Raw genomic sequence first — 20,586 nt, 5'->3', positions numbered from 1 at the left:
CACAGTTTTATGGGCGTCTAACCAATTGTGCTATTATGTGGGGGGGTTTCCGTGTTATTTGTAACTTATTTTGTACATAATGTTTCTGCCACCGTATCTTACGGAAAAAAGAGCTTCTGGATATCAGGACAGCGATCACTCACCTCGGATTAGACAAAGATTTTTTCTTCAACAAGCAGGAAGCACAGGATAAACTGCGAACACCCGACAAGGCCAACATCCCCGTTATTGGCAAGAGAAAGAGACGCAGGTACAGAGGACACAGAGCGGGGTGCCTCGTAAGGATCCGGAGAAGGCGAGTGGGAAAGCTGCCATTACCGTCAATATTACTCGCCAACGTACAATCATTGGACAATAAATTAGACGAGGCACTATCACGAATATCCTACCAAGGGACATCAAAAACTGAAACATCTTATGTTTCACGGAATTGTGGCTGAATGATGACATGGATATTCAGCTAGCAGGATATACACTGCACCGGCTAGATAGAACAGCACACTCCGGTGAGACAAGGGGGAGCGGTCTCTGCATATTTGTAAACAACAGCTGGTGCACGAAATATAAGGAGTCTAGATTTTGCTCGCCTGAAGGAGAGTATCTTATGATAAACTGTAGACCACATTATTTGCTAAGAGAGTTTTCATCTATACTTTTCGTGGCTGTTTATTTACCACCACAGACCGATGCTGGTACTAAGACCGCACTCAGTCAGCTATATAAGGAAATAAGCCAATAGGAAACCACTCACCCAGAGGCAGCGCTCCTAGTGGCCCGGGACTTTAATGCAGGGAAACTTAAATCAGTTTTACCTAATTTCTATCAACATCTATCAACACGGACCCCGAATCGGAGGGAAACTCTGGCAGCGCCGGACAGGCGGGAGGCTCTGGCAGCGCCGGACAGGCGGGAGGCTCTGGCAGCGCCGGACAGGAGGGAGGCTCTGGCAGTGCCGGACAAGAGGGAGGCTCTGGCAGCGCCGGACAGGAGGGAGACTCTGGCAGTGCCGGACAGGAGGGAGACTCTGGCAGCGGCGGACAGGAGGGAGACTCTGGCTGCTCCGGACAGGAGGGAGACTCTGGCTGCTCCGGACAGGAGGGAGACTCTGGCTGCACCGGACAGGAGGGAGAATCTGGAGGTTCCGGACTAGAGGGCGACGCTGGAGGCTCCGGACTACAGGGCGACGCTGGAGGCCTCGTGCCATAACACCACACTGGAGGTCTCTTGCCATGGATCATCACTGGAGGCTTCGTGCCATGGATCATCACTGGAGGCTTCTTGCCATGGATCATCACTGGAGGCTTCGTGCCATGGATCATCACTGGAGGCTTTGTGCCATGGATCATCACTGGAGGCTTCGTGCCATGGATCATCACTGGACGCTTCGTGCCATGGATCATCACTGGAGGCTTCTTGCCATGGATCATCACTGGAGGCTTCGTGCCATGGATCATCACTGGAGGCTTCTTGCCATGGATCATCACTGGAGGCTTCTTGCCATGGATCAACACTGGAGGCTTGGCTCTGGGAGAAGGCACATGACTCACCAGGCTGGGGAGACATGCAGGAGGCCTTGTCCTTGGCCGAGGCACCGGATGCACTGGGCCGTGGAGGCGCACTGGAGGTCTCGAGCAAAGAGCCTGCACAACCCGTCCTGGCTGTATGGTGACTTTGGCCGCATAACACGGTGCCTGACCAGTACGACGCTCGTCACGGTAAGCACGGGGAGTTGGCTCAGGTCTCCTACCTGACTCCGCCAATCTCCCCGTGTGCCCCCCCAAAAAAACATTTCTGGGGCTGCCTCTCGGGCTTCCTTGCCAGCCGTGTTCGTGTCGCCAACTCCATTCTCCGATATCCCTCCTCGCACTGTTCCAGAGAATCCCAGGCGGGCTCCGGCACTCTCCCTGGGTCGACCGACCACCTTTCTATCTCCTCCCAGGTTGTCTCATAGTCCACATAGTTCTGCTCACCTGTCCAGGAGTCCCTCTCACCACGCTGCTTGGTCCTTTGTTGGTGGGTGGTTCTGTAACGAAAGTCGTCGGGAGAAGGAGAGGAGGACCAAAGTGCAGTGTGGTGTGTATCCATTATACTTTTAATCAAAAATGAATACACGAACAAAAACAACAAAACAACCAACACACAGTTCTGACAGGTGCAACAAACACTAACCAGAAAATAACCACCCACAAACACAAGTGGGAAAACAGGCTACCTAAGTATGGCTCTCAATCAGAGACAACGATAGACAGCTGCCTCTGATTGAGAACCATATCAGGCCAAACACAAAGAAACAGAAAACCTAGACCTACAACATAGAATACCCACCCACATCACACCCTGACCAAACAAAAAATAGAAACATACAAAGCAATCTACGGTCAGGGCGTGGCAGTATATAGCCTCGCTACTGTTATTATTCACTGTCTTTTTACTGTTGTTCACCTAATACCTATTTTTTACCTTAAAATTGCACTGTTGGTTAGGGCCTGTAAGTAACCATTTCACTGTAGGGTCTAAACCTGTTGTATTCGGCGCACGTGACTTGATTTGAGATGGGTCCAGAGGGTCCAGGCAATTCAGGTTGGAAACTTGAAGTGGCAACTTGAAATTGAAGTGGCAATGCGTTTGGCAGAGTCAAGACCAACCTAAGCATTCAACCTCCTGGACCTATTTATTTTATACAATATTTTTCGCTCATCTTTTTTTCCTGCCTGTAATCTCTGGCTAGAGAGAATGTACATGGGCAGGAACAGTGTAGTATTGGACTTTGCTGTACAGTAAGTACATACCAGCGTCCCTTAAAACCTCTACCGACCCCCCCTCCCGGATCCGGGGTCCTCCTCATCAGAAACGCTGACTAGCATAGCCTAGCCTAGCGCCACAGGGAATATCATATAATATAATTTCATGAAATCACAAGTCCAATACAGCAAATGAAAGATAAACATCTTGTGAATCCAGCCAACATGTCCAATTTTTTAAATGTTTTACAGCGAAAACACAACATATATTTATGTTAGCTCACCACAATAGCGCAACACACAACGCCATTTTTTCACCGCAAAGATAGCTTTCACAAAACCAACAAATAGAGATAAAATTAATCACTAACCTTTGAACAACTTCATCAGATGACAGTCTTATGACATCATGTTATACAATACATTCATGTTTTGTTCGAAAATTTGCATATTTATAGCTACAAATCTGGGTTTTACAACGCAGCCATGGTCACAAATAGCGGCAAAATGTCCGGAGAAATTTTAGACAGCCACGTAATCTAACAGAAAAACTCATCATAAACTTTGCTGAAAAATACAAGTTGCATATATAATTAAAGATACACTGGTTCTTAATGCAACCGCTGTGTTAGATTTAAAAAAATAACTTTAGTACAAAGCACAGCATGCAATAATCTGAGACAGCGCTCAGCCATTCTCCGCCATGTTGGAGTCCAAAAAGTCCACAAAAATACGAAATAACATCATAAATATTCCCTTACCTTTGATGATCTTTCATCAGAATGCAGTGCAAGGAGTACTAGTTCCACAATAAATCGTTGTTTTGTTTTAGAATGTCCATTTCTTCTGTCGAATTAGCAACTTTGGCTAGCATAGTGGAGCTCACGTGTCCATGAAGATTTTACGCATGAACGAAAAATTCAAAAAGTCATAATAATAGTCGAATAAACTGGTCAAACTCAGTTGCTAATCCATCTTTAGGATTTTTTTCAGAAATCAATCCAATAACGTCCCAGACGGAGCATTTCTTCGTGTCTACCTAACGCATTGCAGAAAACGATGTGACAAACCCTAGTGCGTAACCAGGAACTACCAATATGGCTGACCTCTCACTCCAACGAGTCCCATCCGGTCCCAGAAAAAGCTAGAGACTTCATTCCACGTTCTACTGCCTGTTGACATCTAGTGGAAAGCGTATGAAGTGCATACAGATCCATAAATAAAATACAATTGAATAGGCAAAGCCTTTCACAGAGACCCATTTCAGAATTTTCACTTCCTGTTTGGAAGTTTGCCTGCCAAATGAGTTCTGTTTTACTCACAGATATAATTCAAACAGTTTTAGAAACTTCAGAGTGTTTTCCATCCAATAGTAATAATAATATGCATATCATATGATCTAGGACAGAGTACGAGGCCGTTTAAATTGGGCACGATTTTATCCAGAAGTGAAAAGAGCGCCCCCTATTAAGAAGAAGTTTTAACAGGAGAATAGTGGAAGTGATATTGGGCCCAGTAGAAGTTATAGTAGGCCCATTCATTATTATTATTATTATTATTATTTAATTATGTGGTCCTAATCCTATAGCTGTAGTTAAGCATTCACAACTCAAAGTTAATCATGTTATGATGTCAATAAAAAATGCAATTAAACCAAGATAATAATCTGACACAATATGAAGTCCATAAGACATTCGGAGGATGGGCAACATTGAAGGTGACATGACACTTTATGTCATTTAAAAGTGTGAAAATTAAGTGAGAATGGGGGGATGATGAATGAAATGTTAAACATATGAATAATGCCTATGTGCATGACACGTTTTCAAGAAAGTACTTGGTTTAATAACCCATTTTGATTTAATTTGTGCTTTTTTTGCTTCTTTGTGTTTTTACAAACATCTTATCACTGGGGTCAAATATTCTAAATTAACCAGGCAGATGACATGTCATATTTTATCAGTCAGTGTACTGTGATTGTTCATTACATCTCATCTCATGTGAGAGGATAATATTCACATGAACAATCTCTTTGTAAGATTATAGCAGTAATGTAGTGAGTGGTCGAAGGAAATATTCACCAGTAAGTGAACCTTTTCTGAACCATTTTGGTCCAACAATTATATTAAGTACGACATTTGCTTTATATGAATGTTTAAACATCCCCATCCTATTAAATGTGATTATCCTGAGTAGAATAGAATAATGTGTCCAGTGCATCCTCTGATGCTTCAGCAAATCCGCCCCAGCTGAATGTAACAGGCTTGTGAACTGCTTACTAAATTAGAGTTGCACTCTTCTTACAATAGAATGCTTTCTTCATCTTATAAATATTCAAAATGTAGATTGGTTGGAAAACAAATACACTACTCTGGAGCTTGTTTCTGTGTGACATGAATGTTTCATTAGTTTGTGAATGTAGAAAAGTCGTTCCAATTACTCCCCTCGCTCGAAGCAGCACCAAACCCAAACTGTCTCACAATCAGCCCACACCTAATTGCTCCCTAACTCGTCTGCTACTGACTGTATAGTGGCCTTTTGGGTGAGATGAGTGGGATGATTCAAACCACTAAACTGTCCACTAAACTGTCCTCCTCACCACTAAGGGTGCAGCCCAAATGGCTCCCTAGTCTTTATATAGTGCACTACTTTTTTAGCCTCGCGAGCCACCCTGATCTCACGTGCATATCTGTGTTGTGAACCATTCAAGTCAGCCCACGAGATCAGGGTGGCTCGCAAGTCTACTACTTTGATCAGCTCTGGTCAAAAGTAGTGCACTGTGACAAAGGAATAGGGTGTCATGTGGAACACAGCCTCCTATAGTACCCTCTTCACTGCGCACTAGACTAGAGTGTTGTTTCGCTTGTCCCTAAAGACCACAGACCAACAACTTTTTCTCCAACTAACTCCACGTCGATGGCCAGAAAGCTGTTAAAGTGTCTAAACTATTGCATTTGCGGTCTGGGGTTGGCGGATGGGTAGGTTGGGGGATGAGGAGAGTGAGGAGGGAGGTTGGAGAGGTGAGAAGGTGTTTAACAGAGGGTCAGTGATGTGTCTTCTGAAGCTGTTGTCTGTGGCTGACAGCTGGACTATGTCCCAAATAGCACCCTATTCCCTATATAGTGCATAGGGCACCATAGGGCCCTGGTCAGAAGTAGTGCAATATACAGGGAATAGGGTGCCATTTGGGAATCCACCCTGATGTACTGAGCCATGATTTGCCTGTCTTAACATTTTCTCCCAGCGTACCGATCAATGTTTCAGATTATTGTGGCACGTTGTGAGAGACAGAGCCACCTGCTCGCTTTTTACGCCGCTGGCTGGTCTTGATCAATGAAGACAATTCTTCCAGCGACAGCAAGCAGCCATACAGAGGCCTTATTGACGTGCGGTCTGGGGCCTGCGTGGGTCGATGGCGACCAGTCAAGCCTCGTCTGACTGAGCAAACCCCCTAAACGTCTCAGCCTCGACCATGTGACCACAGGATTAATTGATTGGAGGAACGACAAATATTGGGGAAGGTGTCAACCCGTGTTTATTTTTTCTCCCAAGGGTGTCGGATGGATGGAAAGGTGGGAGAAATGGAGAGAGAAATTTGAGGCTTGAATCAAACTGAGGGGACTTTTTCAGTTGTTGCTACAATGAATATTTGCTCTTCTGATGCAAATATGAATGACCAAAATAATTAGATTTCATAAAAATATATTAATACCCCAATAACACTGGATATGTAGACATGGTAGACTACGTGTTTCTTATGTTGGTTAATCACTTCTATAAGTGGATTTACAGTATATAACAAACATATAATTTACATGTAATCTACATTAAATGACATGATGCACAAGACAACTCAAACAAGCGTAATGGTGTAGCCCAACCGCTAAATTGAGCCCCCCTCATCCTCGCCCTACCTCTGCCTGTCTCACCCTACCTCTGCCTGTCTCACCCTACCTCTGCCTGTCTCGCCCTACCTCTGCCTGTCTCACCCTACCTCTGCCTGTCTCACCCTACCTCTGCCTGTCTCGCCCTACCTCTGCCTGTCTCACCCTACCTCTGCCTGTCTCACCCTACCTCTGCCTGTCTCACCCTACCTCTGCCTGTCTCACCCTACCTCTGCCTGTCTCACCCTACCTCTGCCTGTCTCGCCCTACCTCTGCCTGTCTCACCCTACCTCTGCCTGTCTCACCCTACCTCTGCCTGTCTCATCCTACCTCTGCCTGTCTCACCCTACCTCTGCCGGTCTCACCCTACCTCTGTCTGTCTCGCCCTACCTCTGCCTGTCTCACCCTACCTCTGCCTGTCTCACCCTACCTCTGCCTGTCTCACCCTACCTCTGCCTGTCTCACCCTCCCTCTGCCTGTCTTGTCAATATCATCCCTTCAGAATGCAGGAAACTCCGACCGGTCTGATCTAGACATTGTGCCTTTTAAAGTATCTCTCCCCACTAATCAGAATGACTCTCTGTTAAATAAACCATGAAAAAAGCTTTTCCACTAACGGTGTACTGAAGCAGAAGGAAGTCATCTAGCAGCCCGCAACGCTATACCATTAATCAACAGATTGGTTTCTGTTAACCACTAAAATACCTTTCTTTGTAAACACGCCCTGTACAAATAGTCAATGGAATTGAATGAAGTGAAGTAGCAATAACATTTGTTTTATATAAAAAATTATGCATTTGTTATGTTCTCGTTCTCGTGGGGGGATGGGGTGGGTTTGGGACTGAAAGTAAAAGCCCAGAAGAAAAAGTCTTGCCAGGGATAATCAGAGTCTGCGCTAGTTACGCCAGGTTTCTGTAGCTGTGACAGCAATGTTGCTAAATGCTAAATTGATAGCCTGGTTGGTACTGAGAATGGTAAGACGATGTCACCCATTGGTCTAGATCTCCATTTAACAGGCTTGCTGAGACCTCCTGTCCTGACATGGTCTATTAACTGTAATGCAATGTAGCATTACATGGTTTGAATCCTCGCTTAGTGGTTGGAGAGAGAGGGCTAAACAGAGCAATATCTCTATGGGCTAACAGTGTGGTAGACCTGTGGTTGAACAATTCTGTAGGTTGCATTGATGGAAGATAACAACAAGAAGAGATTGAAGAGAATAAATGTAGCTGACAAAATGATGGTGATCATAATTGTAATACATGATTAAACATAACGTTAATTTACGTCAAATATTTTCCTGTTCATGTTTCACATGAGTTGCCTACTTCTTATGAACAGTATAAAATAAACTTGGCCTTGTATTTCTGGTCAGAGCGTGAAAACAGTATTGATTTATGGTCGTTGCCCCTTTTTCAGACAGAATGATGTAAAGACCATGTCATTCTCCATCACCTTTCCAAGAGAGCATTTCCATCCATCCATCCCGTCATCCATCTATCCCCACGGCCAAATGACAGACACCACATCAGCTTCTCAGCCAAAGTGGGCCAGAAAGTGGAACGAGGTGTAGGGAGGGGGAGAGGAAAGTGACACATCTGAAGGTGACAGCTTTTCACACCTGGGAATAATGGTTTTGATAAACATACTGCTTGATTCTATGCTTTGGTACGAACAGACACCCCAAATGTGCAATAATATAAATGATTAGCTCATAGTTCAAAAAGACCCAGGGCCGAATCCCAACTCTGAGCCTCACTCCAAGGAGGTGACAGCAGGACAGTCGGGCCTCTGCAATGACCTTTGGGGGGCAGGTGCGCAAAATAAAAAAGAGAATCGACTTTAATCATTCATAACTCTAAATTCATTACAAACCAACTGCCTCTGTAGCCAAAATGTCTATATTTATAGGCCTATTTATTTTCTGCAACAACACACTCACTCATAACACATTGTAAGCAAGCTAGTGCCAGTGACCCCTATGCCTAGAGTCGACGAGCGATGATTGACATCGGGAAAAGAATGGCTATCAGCTGGTCAGAGCGAATGATGATGTCATAGCTAGTTAGCTATGCTGCGAAAACGTTTTTACTTGATTTAATTTTTTTCTGCTGCTGACATCTGCGTCTTACTAACTAGCCGTCAAATTGCCCAATTCATTGTCCCTAACAGTGGGAGACACGCATGACAGATCTAACTCAAAAGTCGCATCGGTATTCTAGTCTCCCCGCCTGGAGCCAACAGACAGTGGCCACTGCATGCAAGTCAGACGAGTGTGCTCTTGGGGTGGGAGGGCGGGGGTGGAATAATTTTCTGAGGCTCAAGAGCTTATGAAATGAGCTGGTTTAATGTGAAATATGTTACATTTAACAAAACACACAAAAAACGTAATTTTAAAGTAATTCATAAAATGTAAAAAAGGAGGGCAAAAGGGCAGGTGCCCGGGCACTGGTTGAGCTCTATCTGTGCACGTGCCTGAGGACAGTCCTTACTACCATATCTTGGTCCACCATGCTTTGACACATCAAGGATACAATTATTGGACCACAAAGCCTGGGCATCTTGGCTTGTCCCTTCATGCATGCTCACAGCTGGGTCGGGAATAGGAAATGTGCTTCTATTTCGCCATGTTGGTGTCCTATAGGATATCTCCTACGCCTCACACTACAACTGAAGTACAAAGACAAAGACAAGAATATTCTCTATTCTGTATGATGGATCTTGTATAACGGTGGGAAGAACAAAATTACAAGCATTGCAAATATAGCTATACATTCTTTGATATCCTTGTCTTTCCGCTTTAAATATGACTGATTTTACCTATGTGAGCCGTCTTCAAAATACATCAGTTAACATAATTTTAGGTGTCCAATTTATCCTGTCAGAGTTTCTCCCTCCCTTGTGTTTTATAAAGGAAATCATGGTACCTCAAGAGAGGAGCCTCAGCGATTTATGTGTCATTTCCAGTAGCAATACAAATGTGTAGCAGAAGCTATTTTTGTTTTTTCATCTGACCAAGCAGACATACTTTCCACATTAATGTCCTGCAAAGGCAGCTGTAGTTTGACAGAATACAGTGATGTAAAGGGGAGTGTGATGACGGGACGTTTTGATCATGTTTATGGTCCACTCCACATACGGCTAAGGACACACCTGGGCAGAACAATGTCCACACGCTTCCTATTCACCACCAGGTTCTCTCACATGGTACTCTATTCCCTATATAGCATGGAATCTGGTCAAAAGTAGTGCACTATGTAGGGAGAAGGGTGCCATTTGGGACACAGATGGTTTCACTGCCTTAGAGCTTATATCACTGTATATCACTGCCTCTTTTATGCTTCTCCACAAAGATAACTGTCTGTTCATAAAGAGAAAGAAAGGGAGGGAAATCAATAACATCATGCATCTATTTAGGTGAGGGGGATTAAAGATGGCTTCTCTATTCTCCAAAGCCTTCAGGGGGAAATTGAGAAACGGTAGATATAGTTAATCCTCCTCTCATAGGTAATAGGATCTCCTACCAGAGACATCAGGGACTGTAACATACTCTGTTTCACGGAAACATGGCTCTCTTTGGATATACTGTCCCCATCCATACAGCCAGCGTGGTTCACTGTACAAGCGTGGAGAGGAAGGAAGAACTTCGGGAAAAAGAAAGGCGGAGATGTATGTTTCATGATGAACTACTCATGGTGTGATTGTGTTAACGTACTGGAATGCAAGTCCTTTTGTTCTACCGATCTGGAATACCTCACTATCAAATGCAGACTACATTACCTCCCGAGAGAATTCTCTTCGGTCATCATCACGGCTGTGTATATTCCCTCCTCAAGCCAACATTGCGATGACTCTCAAGGAACTACACTGGACTTTGCGCAAACTAGAAACTGCATACCCCGAGGTTGCATTTATTGTAGCTGGAGATTTGAATTAAGCAAATCTAAAAGAAGAACACTACCAAGGTTTTATCAACACATTGACTGCGCCTGCTCATCAAGAATTCTTGACCATTGCTATTCCCTCTTCCGGGACAGCTACAAGCCCCCCCCCCCACCCGCTACAAGGCTCTCCCACACCCTCCCTTTGGCAAATCAGATCACACCTCCATTTTGCTCCTCCCTTCCTATAGCCAGAAACTTAAACAGGAAGTTCCTGTGGTAAGGACTTTTAAATGCTGGTCTGAACAATCGTGATCTACGCTTCAAGATTTTTTTGATTACGCGGACTGGGATATGTTCCTGGTTGCCTCTGAGAATAAGATTAGCGTATACACTGACTCGATGACTGAGTTCATCAGCAAGTACATATATGATGTTGTTCCGTCTGTGATGATTGAAACTTATCCAAACCAAAAACCGTGGATAGATGGCAGTATTCTTGCAAAACTGAAAGTACGAAACACTGCATTTAACCATGGAAAGATGACTGGGAACATGGACGAGTACAAACAGTCCAGGTCTGCCCTCCATAAGGCAATCAAACAGGCAAACCGTCAGTACAGAGACAAAATTAAGTTGCAATGGCTCAGACACAAGACGTATGTGGCAGGGACTCCAAACAATCATGGATTATAAAGGGGAAACCAGCCAGGTCACGGACACAGATGCCTTGCTCCCGGACAAGCTAAACACCTTTGCACACTTCGAGGAAAACACAGTGCCGCCGCCGTGGGCCACCGCTGCTCACAATGACTGTGAGCTCTCGTTCTCTGGCCGACGTGAGTATGACATTTAAGTGTGTCGCTAGGCTGACGGCCCAGACAACATCCAGTATTCAATCTCTCCCTATCTGTTGTCCCCACAACTGAGATGGTTTGGGAGGAGTTGGACTGCAGGGTGAAGGAAAAGCAGCCAACAAGTGATCAGCATATGTGGGGACTCCTTCAAGACTGCTGGATAAGCATTCCAGGTAAAGCTGGCTGAGATAATGCCAAGAGTGTGCAAAGCTGTCATCAAGGCAAAGGGTGGCTAGTTTGAATACTAGTTTGAACACTTTTTTGGTTACTACATGATTCCATATATGTTATTTCATTGTCTGGATGTCTTCACTATTATTCTACAATATAGAAAATAGTAAAAATGAAGCAAAACCGTTGAATGAGTAGGTGTGTCCAAACGTTTGACTGGTACTGTATACTGTATGCTGCATTCTAGTCAAGGCTCATCCTGTATAAATACTGCTGTACACACCTTTTTTATTCATATACTATCCATAATGTCTATGGGTCTTTCTATAAACTTGGGTAACATTGAGGAATTTCCTACGCTGGACAACTTGTTACAGCTGTTGATAAGTCATTAATAATAATCCGATTATTAATGACAGACTTTATATCATTACAATAAGATATAAGGGGGATCATGGCTATATTCAATAAAATTCCCAAGTTTATTTTAAAACAATGTTTAATCCTTTATCATGTGTCATAAAACATTATGCATTTATGGCAGTCTAAGTTGTTGTTATATCATATATTAACCATTAATCAGTTAAATCAGTTGAACCTGGTAAGAATCCTGGACCTAGCTATCGGACAGTTTTTTGTTCAAAGATCTCAGAAATGCAGTGTAACTACGTAACATTTTGTGTCTCCTCATGTTTACGGGGTGAAAACAGTTTTCATTGGCACACAAAACCAAATTAATAAAAGGCCACTCTAAAATGTGCAGTTTTGTCACACAACACAATGCCACAGATGTCTCAAGTTTTGAGGAAGTGTGCAATTGGCATGCTGACTGCAGGAATGTCCACCAGAGCTGTTGCCAGAGATTTTAATGTTAATTACTCTACCATAAGCTGCCTCCAATGTTGTTTTAGAGAATTTGTCAGTACATCCAACCGGCTTCACAACCGCAGAACACGCGTAACAACGCCAGCCCAGTACCTCCTTCACCTGTGGAATCGTCTGAGACCAGCCAGCTGATGAAACTGAGGAGTGTTTCTGTCTGTAATAATAAAACCCTGCATGACAATTTTTTGTATTTTTTGTTTCAAACCATTTATTTATAGACAGTCCCCTATACACACCATGATGTACTAGGATCTCCCAGTACATGAGATCCAAGTACATGAGATTCCCCCCTCCACCGTACCCCCCCCCCTCCCTGGATCTCTCCCCCTCCACCTACCTCCCCAGGTTCCCCACCACCTAACTCCCCTCCCTCCCTGGATCTCTCCCCCTCCACCTACCTCCCCAGGTTCCCCACCACCTAACTCCCCTCCCTCCCTGGATCTCTCCCCCTCCACCTCCCTACCCAGGTCGGGTGGTGGAGATGTGGGGGTCGGGCAATGGAGGTGTGGGACGTGTTCCTGGCAGGTATGGGGATTAGTGAGGCCAGATACCGCCTGCGTGTCTCAAGGCCTCTGAAGCCCAGTTGGCTAATTAAACAGTAACTGTTGAGAAATGGTTCTCCTCTCTCATCGCTTTCAATTCCTGCAGTTCAATTTATTTGGAGTAGGGGGTGACCCTGTGGGTGGACTGGGCTGGCTTCCAGGCTTCCAGCTCCGCTCTAAATGAACATAGAGGTAAAGCAGACATGTAATGTAGGATAGGAATGGAGGGAGGGGGAGGTCAAGGGGGGGGGGGGGGGGGGGGGGGGTAGGAGTCACAGGGGAAGAGCCAGGTCAAGCTATTTAAGTAAATATCCCTCACCCCCTCTGACAGCCAGAGTAAAACCTTTCTGTTCCACAAGGCCACTGGACAAAAACGGGAGAAGGGGGGAGGTGATGTCGACATCTCATGAGCAAGGTATTATGGGCCTCCTCTTCCTCCAACAGCCTCCTCCTCCGCCAGAGTAGGGATGAGTATCAAGTGGAACCCTATTCCCTACATAGTGCATTACTTTTGACCAGACGCATATGGCCCCTATTCAAAAGTAGTGCACTATATCGGGAATAGGGTGCCATTAGAGATGCAACCTAACAGTAAGGTTGGCAATGGAGAGCTGGAGGGGCCAGTAGCAGTCATGTGTCCGAGGGGCTCCCTGTAGACCAGGCATTAGGATGAAGGGCTCCAGTGTTGTTGACCTAGCCCCGGGGCGCATGTGTCACCTCCATGGCCATCAACGCCGCCGCTGTCATCACATTTGCACTTCAAAACCATAAGGCTCCAACACGGTCTGGAAGACTGGGAGACTCAGAGGGGATGGAGGGATAGATGGAGGAAGAAAGAGTGGGAATTTAGCAGCCTACAGCCTACAACAAGCAGAATTAAACAGGTGTAAAGAGAAGACACCTACTGCAATACCTTTATGTTCATTATAATGATATTACTGGACTGTATCTGTTCAGAGGCTTTCATCACATCAGATTGCAAAGTTATTTTGGGATATAGATTATCTGGAGATGGGTGAGATACGGCAGATAGCATTTTACACCAAAGCGCTGTGCATACATTGTTAGTTTGTGAGAATGAGGTAAGTGGTGGAGATTTTCCTGCAATCATGTACCATCGGGATCTTCATGGACCTCAAAGTTCAGGACTTTGTTGCTCAGAATGTGTCTCTAGACATTTGAATGTCTTATTTGGTCTCCTATAGCAAAACATGTGGTGAATTCAAAGATAACAATATGAACACAGCAGACTTCCCAACACACTGGGATTGTATTTAACACCCCTGGTTGGTTTAGGGTCATCAGCCTCACCTCTGCAGGCTCATAAAATGTCCTTTATCAATAATTGAGTGCATCAATTGTTATCGCTGGCTAACAAGTCCCACCATAGAAAGTGAATTATCAGAGGGCACAGTCACCAGGGGAAAACACTGTCTGACTGTCAGTGACTGAGAGTGGCTAGCTGGTCTTGCTGTCTATGAACTTGTTCTGTTGTGTTTTGGGGGGGGTTCTGGTTTTAATTGTTGCATTTTTATTTAGCCATTATTTTACCAGTTAATTTGACACATTCGCATTTACAGCAACGACCTGGGGAATAGTTACAGGGGTGAGAAGGGGGGATGAATGAGACAATTGGAAGCTGGGGATGATTAGGTGGCCATGATGGTATGAGGGCCAGATTGAGAATTTAGCCAGGACACCAGGATGATTAACACCCCTACTCTTATTATAAGTGCCATGGGATCTTTAGTGACCACAGAGAGTCAGGACACCCGTTTAACGTCCCATCCAAAAGACGGCACCTTGCACAAGGCAATGTCCCCAATAACTACCCTGGGGCATTGGGATATTTTATTTTAGACCAGAGGAAAGAGTGCCTCCTGCTGGACCAGAGGAAAGAGTACCTCCCTCCAACACCCCTTCCAGCAGCATCCGGTCTCCCATCCAGGGACAGACCAGGACCAACCCTGCTTATCTTCAAAGGCAAGCCAGCTGTTGGTGATTGATTTTTGAAACTAAACATGTCCTGGACATATTGTATCCCCCGGAGAGGTGTTGGCCGAAGCAAAGCAATAATACAACACAGATAGAGATGTACAGGTCCACGACCTGTAACTTCCTCGGATTAATGTTACTGATACACTGGACAGTCAGCTCTGAATGAGAGGTTAGGTTTTTGACAACAGGTTAAGCTAACGTTGGTAAACAAGGAGTATGTACTGTAGTTTATCAGCTAGCTAATTGTTTTGCCAGAAGACAACATCATTCTTTGACATTGTTTTATACTGCTTACAATCATGATTGCCAGCTTGAATGATGACTGCTGTGTTCTCTATGCTCTTTAGGATGGATGTTAAACCCTGAAGTGGTAGGTAGAGTCATCAGTCAGGTCTACTGGTAGTGTCATGCCCTTTTCTGGTTGCCAACCCCCCCCCCCCCCCCCCCCCCCCCCACCCCCGTTGGTTTTGGTGAGCAGTCAGTGAATAGACTTCTGATAGAGGATGGAGAAGAGGGCTCTGGAGGGTTTAAAGCCTCTGTGCCACAGATTTGATATTGTACATTGAGCTGTGAAGGTTCTGGAGGCAGAAAGAGAAGAAGTTACCACCCCGGTCACTTACCTTTTAACTTTCCTAAAAGTGCTTAACATGGCCATCATGTACCTATGCACGCGAGTACGCACTCATGAGCAATACACACACGCACAAACACACCCACACAATTCACCGACACACATAGGTGATTGTGTAAACAATGAACGAGTGTCTGTTCTTTTATATGCAGATGACATTGCACACATTTTTGAAACGGAAGATGAGCTTCAAAAAATGTGACTTGGAAAAATGGGAACTGAATATCAATGGAAACAAAACTAAGGAATTCATCAGTACCTACAACACATTGTGTGGTCCTGCAACATTAGACGTTGTCAGTGAGTACAGGTATCTAATACATTTTTGTGCCTGTTAAGTGCATAGTTAAAAATGCAAATTGTGCCTTTGGTGCCATCATTGCTAAGAGTAAAGCCATGGGTGGCCTACCATATAAAATGTTTTAATAAACTGTTTGATTCATTGGTGCTACCTAAAATGACTTATGCTACAGCAGTATTGGGGCACATAAATTACTCTGAATGCTGTTTTTAACCGTGCATGCATATTTTACTTTGGATTAGGTAAATGCATGCCAAATGCTGCAATTCTAGGCGACATGGACTGAAATATTCTATGGTATCACCAGTGGCTATGTATTTATAAAAATATACGATTTTTCAGCATGCCAAATTAATGTCTATGTACATTTATATTTTAAAGACAAATGTTATATACAATGTCAAAGATTTATTTGTTTAAACTATTTGCACACCTGCAAATAAATACATACATATACCGTGGGGAGAAGAAGTATTTGATACACTGCCGATTTTGCAGGTTTTCCTACTTACAAAGCATGTAGAGGTCTGTAATTATCATAGGTACACTTCAACTGTGAGAGACGGAATCTAAAAATCTGTGAGAAACGGAATCTAAAAATCCAGAAAATAACATTGTATGATTTTTAAGTAATTAATTTGCATTTTATTGCATGACATAAGTATTTGATACATCAGAAAAGCAGAACTTAATATTTGGTACAGAAACCTTTGTTTGCAATTGCAGAGATCATAAGTTTCCTGTAGTTCTTGACCAGGTTTGCACACACTGCAGCAAGGATTTTGGCCCACTCCTCCATACAGACCTTCTCCAGATCCTTCAGGTTTCGGGGCTGTCGCTGGGCAATACGGACTTTCAGCTCCCTCCAGAGATGTTCTATTGGGTTCAGGTCTGGAGACTGGCTAGGCCACTCCAGGACCTTGAGATGCTTCTTACGGAGCCACTCCTTAGTTGCCCTGGCTGTGTGTTTCGGGTCATTGTCATGCTGGAAGACCCAGCCACGACCCATCTACAATGCTCTTACTGAGGGAAGGAGGTTGTTGGCCAAGATCTCGCGATACATGGCCCCATCCATACTCCCCTCAATACGGTGCAGTCGTCCTGTCCCCTTTGCAGAAAAGCATCCCCAAAGAATGATGTTTCCACCTCCATGCTTCACGGTTGGGATGGTGTTCTTGGGGTTGTACTCATCCTTCTTCTTCCTCCAAACACGGCGAGTGGAGTTTAGACCAAAAAGCTATATTTTTGTCTCATCAGACCACATGACCTTCTCCCATTTGTCCTCTGGATCATCCAGATGGTCATTGGCAAACTTCAGACGGGCCTGGACATGCGCTGGCTTGAGCAGGGGGACCTTGCGTGCGCTGCAGGATTTTAATCCATGACGGCATAGTGTGTTACTAATCGTTTTCTTTGAGACTGTGGTCCCAGCTCTCTTCGGGTCATTGACCAGGTCCTGCCGTGTAGTTCTGGGCTGATCCCTCACCTTCCTCATGATCATTGATGCCCCACGAGGTGAGATCTTGTATGGAGCCCCAGACTGAGGGTGATTGACCTTCATCTTGAACTTCTTCCATTTTCTAATAATTGCGCCAACAGTTGTTGCCTTCTCACCAAGCTGCTTGCCTATTGTCCTGTAGCCCATCCCAGCCTTGTGCAGGTCTACAATTTTATCCCTGATGTCCTTACACAGCTCTCTGGTCTTGGCCATTGTGGAGAGGCTGGAGTCTGTTTGATTGAGTGTGTGGACAGGTATCTTTTATACAGGTAACGAGTTCAAACAGGTGCAGTTAATACAGGTAATGAGTGGAGAACAGGAGGGCTTCTTAAGAAAAACTAACAGATCTGTGAGAGCCGGAATTCTTACTGGTTGGTAGGTGATCAAATACTTATGTCATGCAATAAAATGCAAATTAATTTCTTAAAAATCATACAATGTGATTTTATGGATTTTTGTTTTAGATTCCGTCTCTCACAGTTGAAGTGTACCTATGATAAAAAATTACAGACCTCTACATGCTTTGTAAGTAGGAAAACCTGCAAAATCGGCAGTGTATCAAATACTTGTTCTCCCCACTGTATTTGTATTCAGACACCCACAAACACATAGCCATAGACATAAGCACAAACTTCCTTCCAAATACCACACTGTAATATACTGTATGTCCATCACTGTAATGGTAAACAGTGGTTCTGTTTTCACCAAGGAAAACAGCAGTTTAGTGGTGGTGGTGACAGTGGACACCAGTCACTTCATATCCCATATTACAGACTCTGCTATGCAGAACCACCTTTACAGCCACCAGCCAGGCAAGGCAATGCTCATGTCATCCGCAAATCACAAATCGTACCTCCTGACGCGAACCATTGCACAGAAGCCAAGTGCCAAAGGGCTCTGGCCAGAGCAGCCAGACTCCCAGCATCAGACTTTAAAGTGATTTGAAAAAGGGAGCAAAGGGAGGGGGCAGAATTTGCCTCAGAGGCTAACATAGACAGAGCTTCAATCTTCAATGGTATGGAAAAAAGAAGGAATAAGAATAAAGAAGACAGGGAATATAAGAAAAGAAAAAACCCAGAAGAATGGCCCACTCATCCATAATTTCTTTCCATCTAAAAGGTCAGGGTGATTTTGTAGGTTGGGATTGGTGGAAGAGCATTGTATTGCAGATTCAAAGAACAGCAGGGTGTTTCACGCTGCCATGACCAGCTAAGGAGGGCTCCTTTAAAACACATCTGCCGGTAAACATTTTGGCCTGACTCTGGGTCATCTCTCCTGTCTGAGCCCAGACCCAGCCGAGCGTAAAGATGAGGATGTACCTGGCCTGACTGTACAGACAGCCCCTCAGACAGATCGCTAGTCAGTCAGTCCCTCCATCTCTCTTTACCCCCTCCATGCTCCCTGGTTAATTGTCGGGATGTTGTGCAGTTACGGTACTTGACTCTGTCCTGAAATCTTTTAAAGGGCTGAAACTGCACCAAGTGTTTTTCAGGTATTCTCTTCCTTGAGTGAAGGTTTCCCTGCAAGTTCTGCCTACTAGCCAGCACAGCACTGATACAGTGCATTTGGAAAGTATTCAGAACCCTTGACTTCTTGCACATTTTGTTACGTCACAGCATTATTCTAAAATTGATTACATTTTCCCTCATCAATCGATACACAAATCCCCATAATGACAAAGCAAAAACAGTTTTGTATACATTTTTACAAATGTATAAAAAAAACTGAAATATCACATTCACCCTTTATTTAACTAGGCAAGTCAGTTAAGAACAAATTCTTATTTTCAATGATGGCCTAGGAACAGTGGGTTAAACCTCTTGACGCTAGGGGTCAGATTTTATTTTTAATTTTTAAATAACATTCCCAAGATAAACTGACTATTTCTCAGGTCCAGATCGTAGAATATGCATATAATTTACAGATTAGGATAGAAAACACTCCAAAGTTTCCAAAACTGTCAAAATATTGTCTGTGAGTATAACAAAACTGATTCTGCAGGCGAAAACCTGAGAAAATCTATCCCGGAAGTGATTTTTTATTTTTTTATCTGTGTTTCCTGGCCCGTCTTTCTTCCATTTAAAGGGGTATCAACCATATTCCTTTTCCAATGGCTTCCTCAGGCTGTGACCAGGCTTTAGACATAGTTTCAGGCTTTAATTTTGAAAAATGAGCGAGATTTTTCAAAAGTAGTCAGGTGTCCTCTGATTAGTTCCTGCGTGCTAGAGGGTAGCTCTCCATTTTCTTTTTCTCTCTTATTGAATAGGTTACGGTCCGGTTGAAATATTATCGATTATGTTTGTTAAAAACAACCTGAGGATTGATTATAAAAAACATTTGACATGTTTCTACGACCATTACGGATACTTTTGGGAATTTTCGTCGAACGGAACGAGGCTTTGGTTTTCTGAACATAACGCGCAACCCAAATGGCGTTTTTTTGTTATAAAAGTAATATTTATCGAAACAAAAATAAAATTTGTTGTGTAACTGGGAGTCTCGTGAGTGCAAACATCCGAAGATTATCAAAGGTAAGCGATAATTGTATTGCTTTTCTGACTTTCGTGACCAAGCTAACCAAGCTAATATAACGCTAACTGTTCTAGCATTGATTGATACACTCACAAAAGCTTAGATTGCTTTCGTTGCAAAGCATATTTTCAAAATCTGACATGATGGGTGGATTAACTTGTTATGGCTGCAGGGGGCGTATTGAAAAACTGGAAAAAGGTGCCCATTTTCAAACGGCCTCTTACTCAATTCTTGCTCGTACAATATGCATATTATTATTATTGGATAGAAAACAGTCTCTAGTTTCTAAAACCGTTTGAATTATTTCTCTAAGTGGAACAGAACTCTTTTTACAGCCCATTTCCTATCCGGAAGTGAGATTTCCAAAATCGATGTCTCTCTTCAAGAGCTTGTCTATAAAAGGGCATGTCACTTAGGACTGTAGAAACACGTCATACGCCTTCCCCTGGGTGTCATGCGGAAGTGAGAGCAGAAATGACTTGATTATCTCGTCCTGGGATTGAACACAACCTCTTGGAGTGAGATGTGCGCACTTTATTTTTTTTCCTGGGCGCGAAGTTGGACCTGGACTCGGCTCCTGGAAAACCCTCGTTAAAGGTGAATATGATCTCTGGCTTCGATTTTATTTGATACATGTCACAATATCATCCTAAAGTATGTTTTTT

The sequence above is a fragment of the Salvelinus alpinus genome, chromosome 16, assembly GCF_045679555.1.
Source record: "Salvelinus alpinus chromosome 16, SLU_Salpinus.1, whole genome shotgun sequence".
In the NCBI taxonomy this organism is placed as follows: domain Eukaryota; kingdom Metazoa; phylum Chordata; class Actinopteri; order Salmoniformes; family Salmonidae; genus Salvelinus; species Salvelinus alpinus.
This window is presented reverse-complemented; position numbering follows the sequence as displayed.